This window comes from Alosa pseudoharengus, unplaced genomic scaffold (assembly GCF_046254945.1).
Source record: "Alosa pseudoharengus isolate Yale_2024_CS ecotype anadromous, Long Island Sound unplaced genomic scaffold, YU_APseudo_1.1 YU_APseudo_1.1_scf_12, whole genome shotgun sequence".
Classification (NCBI taxonomy): domain Eukaryota; kingdom Metazoa; phylum Chordata; class Actinopteri; order Clupeiformes; family Clupeidae; genus Alosa; species Alosa pseudoharengus.
Window position 1 is genome coordinate 21,829,765 of NW_027468587.1, and position 10,501 is coordinate 21,840,265.

Consider the following 10,501-nt stretch of genomic DNA (forward strand, 5'->3'; position numbering starts at 1 on the left):
TGTGCAAGACTGCATCGGCGCACGCATGCCCCTGCCCCATGTATGCATGTGGCACCGTACATCCCCTGGCATGAGCCGGCTGATCTAAATAACTACAATTGGCATGACCGATGTGGTCGGCCGGGATAGCAGGCGAGAAAGACCGAGCAGATGGACGCCGTGGATCCCACTCTTTCTCTGCCCTTAAATGTCAAACACAATAAGCAAATGGCTGCTCTTCTAAACTTCCATTTCTCCTCCTCAAGGAGCCATTGCAATAGGTGAAAGACATGGAAGCCACATGGTTAGGACATGGTAAGTGTATAGTGGTTGTACTGGAGAAATTCTAATGTGATGTGTGTGTGTGTGTGTGTGTGTTTGTATGTGTGTGTGTGTGTGTGTGTGTGTGTGTGTGTGTGTGCGTGTGTGTGTGTGTGTCTGTGTGTGCGTGCGTGGGTGTATGTGTGTGTGTGTGTGGTACAGAGCTGCCTTTAGGAACAGTGCTGTCCTCCTGATCAAGTGCCAGTCTGTTGGAGTCGTGCCGGAGCTGGGCCTGATCAGAAGCAGGTGTTGGCAAGTCTGCCGGGGGATTAGTGTAGTGTGGTAAGATGCTTTAAAAAACAGACTGATTAGCCTCCAGGAGATAATGGATTTGATTTGGGATTTCGTCTATTAATGTTTATGTCTTGTTTCATCCCATGTGTAGGCAATTTCTCAGATCTGTTTTGTGTTATTCTCATAGAATGGCACCAAACATCATAGACCAAAACAGGAAATCTTAATATTAAATAATACCTGGAAGTACATAGGATGGTAATGACCAGGCTAACTCAGGGCCCCATGCATACCCAAATGTAATACATTTGCACAAGGAAATGCTACATCTTGATGAAGTAATGATAGAAGATTATAATACATTGACTCACAATAAAAACAAAATACCCCATTATAATTTTACACACAATAACTTTCATGTCACACCATATAACAATTTTAGTCACTACCACAACTAATTAGTGAATAAATATGAATTTCAATACAACATTTAAAAGACCATACATATTTTTGGGAATGGGAGGGTCAGTACAACAGGACTAAGTGATTTAGATGCCTAATATCTGATTTTTTTTCAAAAACTTTTTTGAAACATCCTGCACTGTAAATCGTTTATTAGTCTACAGTAGCAAAATGTTGGTGAGCACATTTGTCCCATCAAAGTGAACAAATTCCCGTGATCTTCCGAGGCAGGTTGCTAGCATTACTGTCATGTTAACATCAACAAACCCAGTGTGTGGTTCTATAGATCGGACCTACAGTACAAGCTGAGAGAACCTTTGTCGATGACTTCTCCTACAGATTACAACCACCTCATAAATAAATCTATAGGTAACAAATGTATAGGGATATGTGTCTAACATCACTGCTGACCACTGTGTTCTGAGTGAATTATGGTTGGAATGTTCTCATAAAACTGTGTCTGTTATAATATATAAATCTTCATACATGTAACATGCTTTGTGTGATGATTCATGATGACATAAAGACCTGTTGGGAAAGGGTCAATCACGAAGCAACTGAAAATTGCACTTGAAAATACAACTGAAACTTCTCCATGTAAAAATGGTTTTGAATACTAGTACAGCACAGCATAACCTGGAGGAAGCACTATGTGATAAATAATAAAGACTGTTAAGATGTATAGATAATGGACTGCATTTTTTGACAGTATTGTTAAGTTATTAAAGAACAAATAATAAACAACAGAAAAGGCCTGTCCTCTGTCTTCATCTGTTCATTTAAAAAAAAAAAAATCTCCCTCCTTCTCTCTCTGTGATTTAAAGGCAGTGTTTTTTGAAAGGAAGGCTTCATTGGGTTGCAGCTGGTTTCAGTTCAGTCAAATGGAAAGTTTCAGCAGTTTTGCATGTTTCAGCTCATCCTCCCCTAACCCCTCTGCTTCTCTCTGTGTGCCTCTCTTTTTATCTTTCTCGCTCTCCCTCTCTCTCTCTCAGTTTCTTTTCTCTCTCCTTATCTCCCTTTCTTTTATCCATTCCGTGAGAAGAGATGAAGTACAACTGGCTCCCTGGACTATTGTGGCATGGAAATCTCGGTGCGACGTGGCGATTGTGATCAACATGTGGTCTTCAGTGTGCAGATCGAGAATTTTCTGATAATTTATGGCACTTTTATGGCCAGTGGCCACACACTTCAAATTCCATATTCCAGTAAAGAGAAGACATCTATTTCCCATATGGATATGCTATTTATAAATGGTACTATCTGTGGTAACATAGTTTGACTATATGTTTCAACATTTAATTATTACACCATTAAGTACCTGAATTGATGGACTAACCACAAAATAAATGTTTGTCTTGATTTCCTAAGACTGTGGAGTGGGCTTCACAAATCAGTATTACATTGATAGTCAAAATATACCAACACCCAACCAAGCTCAAACTTTCATTACAAATTTCCCTAGAATCATTAGCTTAAGTCCATAGGCCCTTCACTCATTGGCTAAAGGAAACCAGAGATGTCAAAAGGGCAATGGCGGATTTACATGCTTTCATCTTACGCTGCTCATCCCTCACAGATCTGAAATTCCGATACCGGTTGGGAATTTCGCATCCTCCACTTCAGAGCCTCCCGCCACTGGAATCCAGATTCATCAGCAGAGCTGCTTAAGGAGATCAGAGGGGTGGGAAACTGGACCGGGCCACATGCCGCTGGTCATTATCTCCCACGGTCAGTGGAGAAAGACAAGTGCGGAGCAGCAGGGCGTGTGAGGCTCAGAGGCCCATACAGGGAAGTAATGTATGTGGTCTCAATGAGACAGTACTGGAGTCCTTCCAGAAGACCTTGAACAGAGGCAGGCTTTCTCTCCATTCCTGACAAAAGGGCACAAATCGCCCTGCTACTGTTGCCAACACAAATACAGCCCAAGGAAACCTCTGTTTACCCAAAATTCCCGCAGGCACCCCTTCCATCAATCTGGAGTCTCTTAAAGAGAGAGCGCTCAGAACGCTAGAGGAGAAAGATTCAGCTCAAATGACACATTAGATGACATTGGGACAGCAGGTTTCAGCAGCTGATGCTTTTACCAGACATCAGTTAAGTCTTACAACAATCAACACATGGACGGTGCAGTGGGACTGAGGACATCTCTGACCACAGGAGAACGTGACGGCCTTCCCCCGAGCCCTAGCAGCCTATTAAATTGGCCACTAAGACCCGCTTGGCTGAGACGGCGGTCTAATAAGGAGGCATGGTGCGAGGCGCGGAGCAAGAGATCCAAGGCCCTACAGGCCCCGTATATTCTCAGTATGCCGCTTTTCTCCCATTTATCTGTCATCATGCTGGGGGCTCAGCTGTCTCAATCTTGCGAGCGAGCGAGAGTGTGTGTGGTGTAAGCAATGTGGTTGATCTCGTCTCCAGAACAGCCCGGCTGAAGGATGTGTTTCTCTCTGCTCCCCAGTGATCTGGCTTGAGTGCATTCTCACTCTCTCTTTTACTCCCTCACTCTCTCTCTCTATTTTACTCACTCTCTCTCACTCATTCTCTCTCTCTCTCTCTGTCTCTCTCTCTGTGCCCACATGTCCCTCCCAATCTTTCTCCCCAACCAGCGCCAAGGCCGGCGTTCCTCAGCTTATTAAAAATAAACTCTGGTCTGGACACCCACGGCGGTAACAAGGCCTCCGCTATGGGAGTCGGGTTTCGGGCCCCACAAGCCGCCAAAAGGGCCACCGGTCTCCGCTTCTCTGATTGGACGTTCATTAGCGCGTGATGAGAGGGCCTTCATCTCAGGCTAATTAAGATGCCAACATTTAAAACTCCTTTCTACACACACCCGCGCACACCACATACACATATGCACACACACACACTCACACACAATTGTGGCCATGGTGAAAGCGTCTCTGTTTACCACGATTATAAATGTTTGGGCACCTTATAAATAGTCTTCAAAACACTTTTTACAATTTAGGCTGTATCACAGAGTAGATTCAAACACACACACACACACACACACACACACACACAATCATTAGCAGCCCATGAAAGCACTGTTGCACTGAACACTACCAGCAAATATGGCTAACTAAACTGATAAAAGAGTGATTTAGCTACATGCAATGCACCATGGAACACAATAACAAAAGTCATCTTAGCTAACCTATGTCACCGTTAGATATAATGCAAAAGCCAGCATTTCAAATAACTCAGCCTGATAATCATTGTAGTCTGGTCAGTTTGGGGCAAAAATGGGGTCAAGGCTGCAAATTATGATTAACATTTGAGCAAATGTTTTTCTGTTCATTTAGGGCCAAATAAAGAAAAAAATGCAAGGAACCCAAAAAATTAGGTGGGGGAAGGCCCTGAAACGGCCACGCCCACTTTTTAGACCTGGAATTCTCTATCACGGCTCCTGAAGGTCGCAGAGAGTTGGTCTTCGGCTTAAAAGATGCGGAAATGTCACATTTATATTAGTGTTATGAAGAAACATAGGCCCTAAAACTTTTAATTTCTGAGATATTTGTGAAAAACCTCAATCAGCGCCCAAGCCACCTTTTTCTGTAAATCTGCTCATGAAAGCCATGCAGTTTGTTTGGGCAAAAGCTCTAAATCTACTCATGGGGCATACTAGTGCTTAAGTTGATTAAGGCTCTTTGTTAGAAGATTAGGACCCCAACAACCTTCTAAGAAACAATGTAAACAAAGTGAAAGTCCAAAAATGATAGGTTTTTGTAAGGTGACAGCAGTTATCACACGTTATGAAGACCATGGAGCGCCTGGTCTTGTGCATACTAAGACCCCAGGTACGCCATGCACTAGACCCGCTACAGTTTGCATACTAGGAGAAAGTGGGCGTGGACGATGCCATCACATATCTCCTACACAGGACGCATTCTCACCTGGACAAGGGGAAAAGTGCTGTGAGAATCATGTTCTTTGACGTTTCTAGTGCTTTTAACACCATCCAACCCCTCAGACTGGGTGACAATCTCCTGCAGATGGGTGGGGATGCTCAACTAGTATCCTGGATTGACAGACTACCTGACAGAGCAGCCACAGTTCGTCAGACTGAAGAACTGCCTCTCTGACACTGTGATCAGCAGCACCGGAGCTCCACAGGGAACTGAGCTCTCTCCAGTCCTGTTCACCCTGTACACGTCAGACTTCTGCTACAACACTGAGTCATGCCACATGCAGAAGTTTTTGGATAATACTGCAATTGTGGGATGTATCAGGGATGGGCAAGAGGAGGAATACAGGAGCCTGGTGGAGGAATGGTGCAAACTCAACCACCTACAACTCAACACTGCTAAGACCAAGGAGATGGTGGTGGATTTCTGGAGGTCTAAGCCTGCTCTGCTGCCAGTCACCATTGAGGGGGTCAATGTGGAGGTGGTAAACACTTACAAATATCTACACCTGGACAATGAACTGGACTGGTCATTCAACACTGAAGCACTCTACAGGAAAGGGCAGAGCAGGCTGTACTTCCTGAGGAGGCTGCGGTCCTTCAATGTCTGCAGCAAGCTCCTCCTCTGGGCGACTGGACAGGCTGGTAAGGAAAGCTAGCTCTGTTGTGGGAGCTGAACTGGAGTGCATCACTTCAATATCAGACAAAAGGACCCTGAACAAATTAATCAACATCTTAGACAATGACTGTCATCCACTCCACAGCACTATCATGAAGCAGAAGAGCTTGACCAGTTGGAGACTACGCTCACTGGCATGCACAACTGACAGACTGAGGAAGTAATTTGTCCCCAGGGACATACTACTCTTCAATGCTTCACGAAAGGGAAGTGAAGAGATTGACTTCTCTGCTTAGTCTATCTGCCTCTCCACCCTCTTCTACACTTTTATGACCTCCTATAACAATGTTGTGTACGGACTGTCCACTCACCCACAATGTTACTGCTTACACTGTCTACACTGTTTACAGGCTATACTAGCCCACATGCACAACCCCTCCCTCCACTGTGGACTGTGGTCTAACTTCATACTTGACCAATGGCTGATATCCTATCACTTCAAACCTATCCTTAGACTGCTGCTATAATTCTTATATTACTATGCTTACATTTATCTCTTATATTGTCCATATTTAATGCTGGTCTCTTGACTCTAGACTATCACTCCACTGTTGGACTTATTTGCACTATCACCATGACACACACCTCATAGAGCACCTTACCACTGAAACACAGGGTCAGTCCCTGCCCTGTTACGCAAGAGATTCATGCTTATACATCCTTTGTACATTCACGTGGATCCTTGATTTAGGGGCAGCCGTGGCCTACTGGTTAGCACCTCGGACCTGTCACCGGATGGTTGCCGGTTTGAACCCCGACCAGTAGGCACGGCTGAAGTGCCCTTGAGCAAGGCGCCTAACCCCTCACTGCTCAAAAATGAAATTGCTTAAAAATGAAAACGTTGCACACATTTACATGACATTTTTCATGTCAAGCACATGCCAGTTCAGTCAAATGGAGATCATCAAATCAGGGAACAGCAGAAATTTGGGGGCCTCAGCAGAACACTGATTTTTTAGTACACAGGTTAAACACAAATAGTCTGATAAACAATACAATACAGTTGTTTCGAACGAAAATTCAACAGTAGAGGCCAACTACATTTCTTCTATCCCAGATTCATCTGATCCATCCAAGTTAGTTTGGTAACTAAATTCCATAGATTTAGGTGGTTCTCAAAGCTAAAATACATATTTTTGCGACACTTCTTATTAATTTTTTGCATCAATATTTAAAATAAATTAAGGTCATTTAGGGAGTTTGGTGGTTCATAACATTGATATAGGATGAGATTCATACCTAATAAAAACTTAATATGATTCTCTAGAACCTTCAGGAGCTGATACATGAAACGTGGCCTGTGCACCATGCAAAAACTAGTTTTTCGTGAATATCTCAAAAAGTAAAGGTTTTACGGCTTATGCTTGTTCATACCACTAATATAAATGTGGTGTTTCTGCATCTTTTAAACCCAAACCCAACTCTCTGTGACCTTCAGGAGCCAAGATACAGAATTCTGGGTCTAAAAAGTGGGCGTGGCCGTTTCAGGGCCTTCCCCCACTTAATTTTTTGGGCTCCTTGCATTTTTTTGTTTATTAGGCCCTAAATGAACAGAAAAACATTGGCTCAAATGTTAATAATTTTTTGTAGCCATTTGCCCTAAACTGACCAGACTATTGAGATTTTTGTGCCTAATCATCGGTACACGCACACACGCACCCGCATGCAAGCACACATGCACACTCACACACACACACACAAAATGAAAAAAAAAAAGATTTATACCCTCTCACACCCCAAACTCCTTCCTTTTCCTTTTATCAACATTTATCTTCCTGTGGCTCTTTTTCCCCTCAATTAACACAGGGTCAAGCTAAAATCCAGAGGCTGTGAGCTGCCTGTGTTTTTGTGTTGTGGTGGCATTATTAATCTGATATCTCAGCTGCTCGAGGTACCTCAAATCCAGCCATACCACCAAATTATGACAAAAGTGAACACACCCCTGTAAGAGTCCGAAAATTCCTGGGCTGATAATCCTTTCAATTATACGTGGACTTTTGATCAGCTAACGTTACTCAGCTGCTTCATGGAGGAGTGGACCTATAGGCACTATGCACCACTCCATTTTGGATTCGCTATAGCCGATCAACTTTACGCTGTACACAGTAGGCTATGGCAGAAAATGACATTACACTGACAAATAAATTGTTCTGCTCTAACCTGCATAGCCTTTTCTGCATTTATTTGACCATATCGTGCTTTAGATGGCCAAAACCTTAGCCCAGCCTGAACCCTCTGTAGCTCAGATTTGAGACTGTATAGCACACTGATGAGTATAGCAGTCTAGGTCAGCCATGTAGCCTCTGACCATTTTTCAGACTAGTAACATGTTATGCATTTGGAACCGCCTGAATTAACCAGCAATGGAGGAAAACAACATTACATTATCCCTAGAGTTAAACGAGTCTACTAAGCAAGTGATGGGAGGCATTATTTAATGCAGACTGTATATCAGGATAAGTGAGTCAGCCTACTGTGGGATAGTAATTATATTGAATCTTTTCCAAGCAGAGTCAGATTTGTTAGGCTTAACAGGGGTTCTATACTCAATTGTTATATTTTCAGCAGTGTGTGGAGAGCTTCACGATTCCTTCGACCACTCAGTTCCCTCCACGGCAGTGGTCCCCAAACTACGGCCCGCCACCTAATTTTAGGTGGCCCCCCAAAACATGTCCGTGGTATATAGGATCCAGCCCGCACGGGAGTACGACATCGTCAAACTATAATAGACAAGTGCTATTTCAAGAAAAAGTCCTTGTATATGGGTCTAGAGGCATTTCTTAGTAAAAGTTGGGAACAGGACTTTTTATCATAATTAACATGTGCTGAATCCAACTAGCCCTGTTCCCAAGCAGAATTTTGAGTTTTTGACCATCTAATTAGCAAAATGGCTGCCAAAATGGCGATTTTGGGCACTTTCTTCAGACGGGCATCATTATACCATGTAAATAAATTAATATCGTTCACATCTGTGCATCTCAGAAATCTCCTGTGGGCAATAAATAAAAAGTAAAGGCTATGAAAAATATAAAAATGCAAAAAAAAACTATTATTATGCTAATTAGCATTATTATCACCTTATTATACTCTTATACTTTGGCAAAGAGTGTGGCCTGACTTCATTGGTAAACATCTTCTTCGTGGTGGGTGGACACATGTTTGGAGTTTAAAATCATTGGAGTTCCTTTGAACTAATCACGAACAACCGTAGAAATATCAGTAGAATATCGCTATGTTTAAGTGTAATAAAGTGTGTACATGTATAAATATAAATAGAATACTATGGGTGGGATAGGGCAAAATGTTCGCCTCCTTGTTGTCCCTGTGAAGGTTGCCATCGACATGGACACCTCAACAGGCACAGGCAAGGAGGCACCGGGGGGGGGGGGGGGCCTTGATGGAGGGGTGTGAGGAACCAGTAATGCGCTGAGCAGTTTTCACCATCCTCTGCCGTCCTTTCCAGTCGGAGGCAGAGCAGTTGCCATACCATACTGTGACACAGTTGGTGCAGCGGTAGAGGTTTAGAAGTTCACCAGGATCTGAGGAGAGAGGTTGTGTTCTTTAGTCTACTCAGGAAGAAGAGATGCTGGTGAGCCTTCTTGATCAAGGTAGAGGTGTTGAGGGTCCAAGAGAGGTCCACAGAGATGTGGACACCCAGAAACATGAACTGGTGACATGCTCCACCTCAGTCCTGTTGATGAGGATGGGGCTTTGTGTGCTAGCTTTTGACTTCCTGAAGTCCACAATGAGGTTTTTGGTCCTCTTGGTGTTGAGAGCCAGGTTGTTGTCGGTGCTCCGCGATGTTAGGTGCTGGACCTCCTCCCTGCAGGCTGTCTCATTATTGTTGCTGATGAGAGCAATCACCGTAGTGTTGTCTGCAAACTTGACAATGGTGTTAGAGCCATGTACAGATATGCAGTTGTAGGTGAAGAGGGAGTAAAGGAGGGCTCAGCACACGTCAGTGTTCAGGGTGAGGGTTGAGTGGGTGAGGTTATCTAATCTAACAGACTGCGGTCTGTTGGTTAGGAAGTCCAGAATCTAGTTTCAGAGGGAGGTATTGATGTCCAGTTCACTGAGTTTGGTGATCAGTTTGGAGGGGATAATGGTGTTGAATGCTGAACTGAAGTCAATGAACAGCATTCTCACAGGTGTTGCTATTGTCAAGGAGGGACAGGGCAGAGTGAATTGCCATAAAGATGGCATCCTCTGTGCTCCTGTTCTGGCAAATTCTCTTGAAGCATTCTATACTGCAAACAAATCTACCTCTGGGTACAAATAAAGTAACTTGAACTTGCACTAGTTATAAAGTTATTCATCTAGCTATTAATTCACAGGACATGCAATCATTTTACTAACACAAATGTTATGAAGAAATATGGGTGACACTTTATGGTAAAGATACATGAATTATCATGAATTCATGCATTAATTAATTCATGATTTATGCATTACTTCATTCCTTTATATCCTATGAATCATCAGGAATTGACATTAATTCATATACTCTCATTCATGATGACCTCATGTATGAACAACACATCAACTAAAGCATTAGGTGTGATGGGTATATCATTATGATTTATGATTTCTTAAGCATGATCATCATGATTACATGAATTTTAGGATAATTGCTCATGCATTTATCATGTCTGTGGCCCCTCAAATAAAGTAGTGAATAATGACATGTGTTTAGAGAACTCCAAAGTTATGTTCAAATCAGAATTTGAGCAGTGATGACCACATTTTTGGCAGAAAAATAAAGTCATGATCATGGTTAATACATCATAATTCATAATGATGTGCCCACCATACCTAATACTTTAGTAATGTGTTCATGTATGAGGTCACAAATGACAAACTATGAACTCAGTAAATTCCTGATGATTAATTAGATATTAATGAATGAATACATAATACGT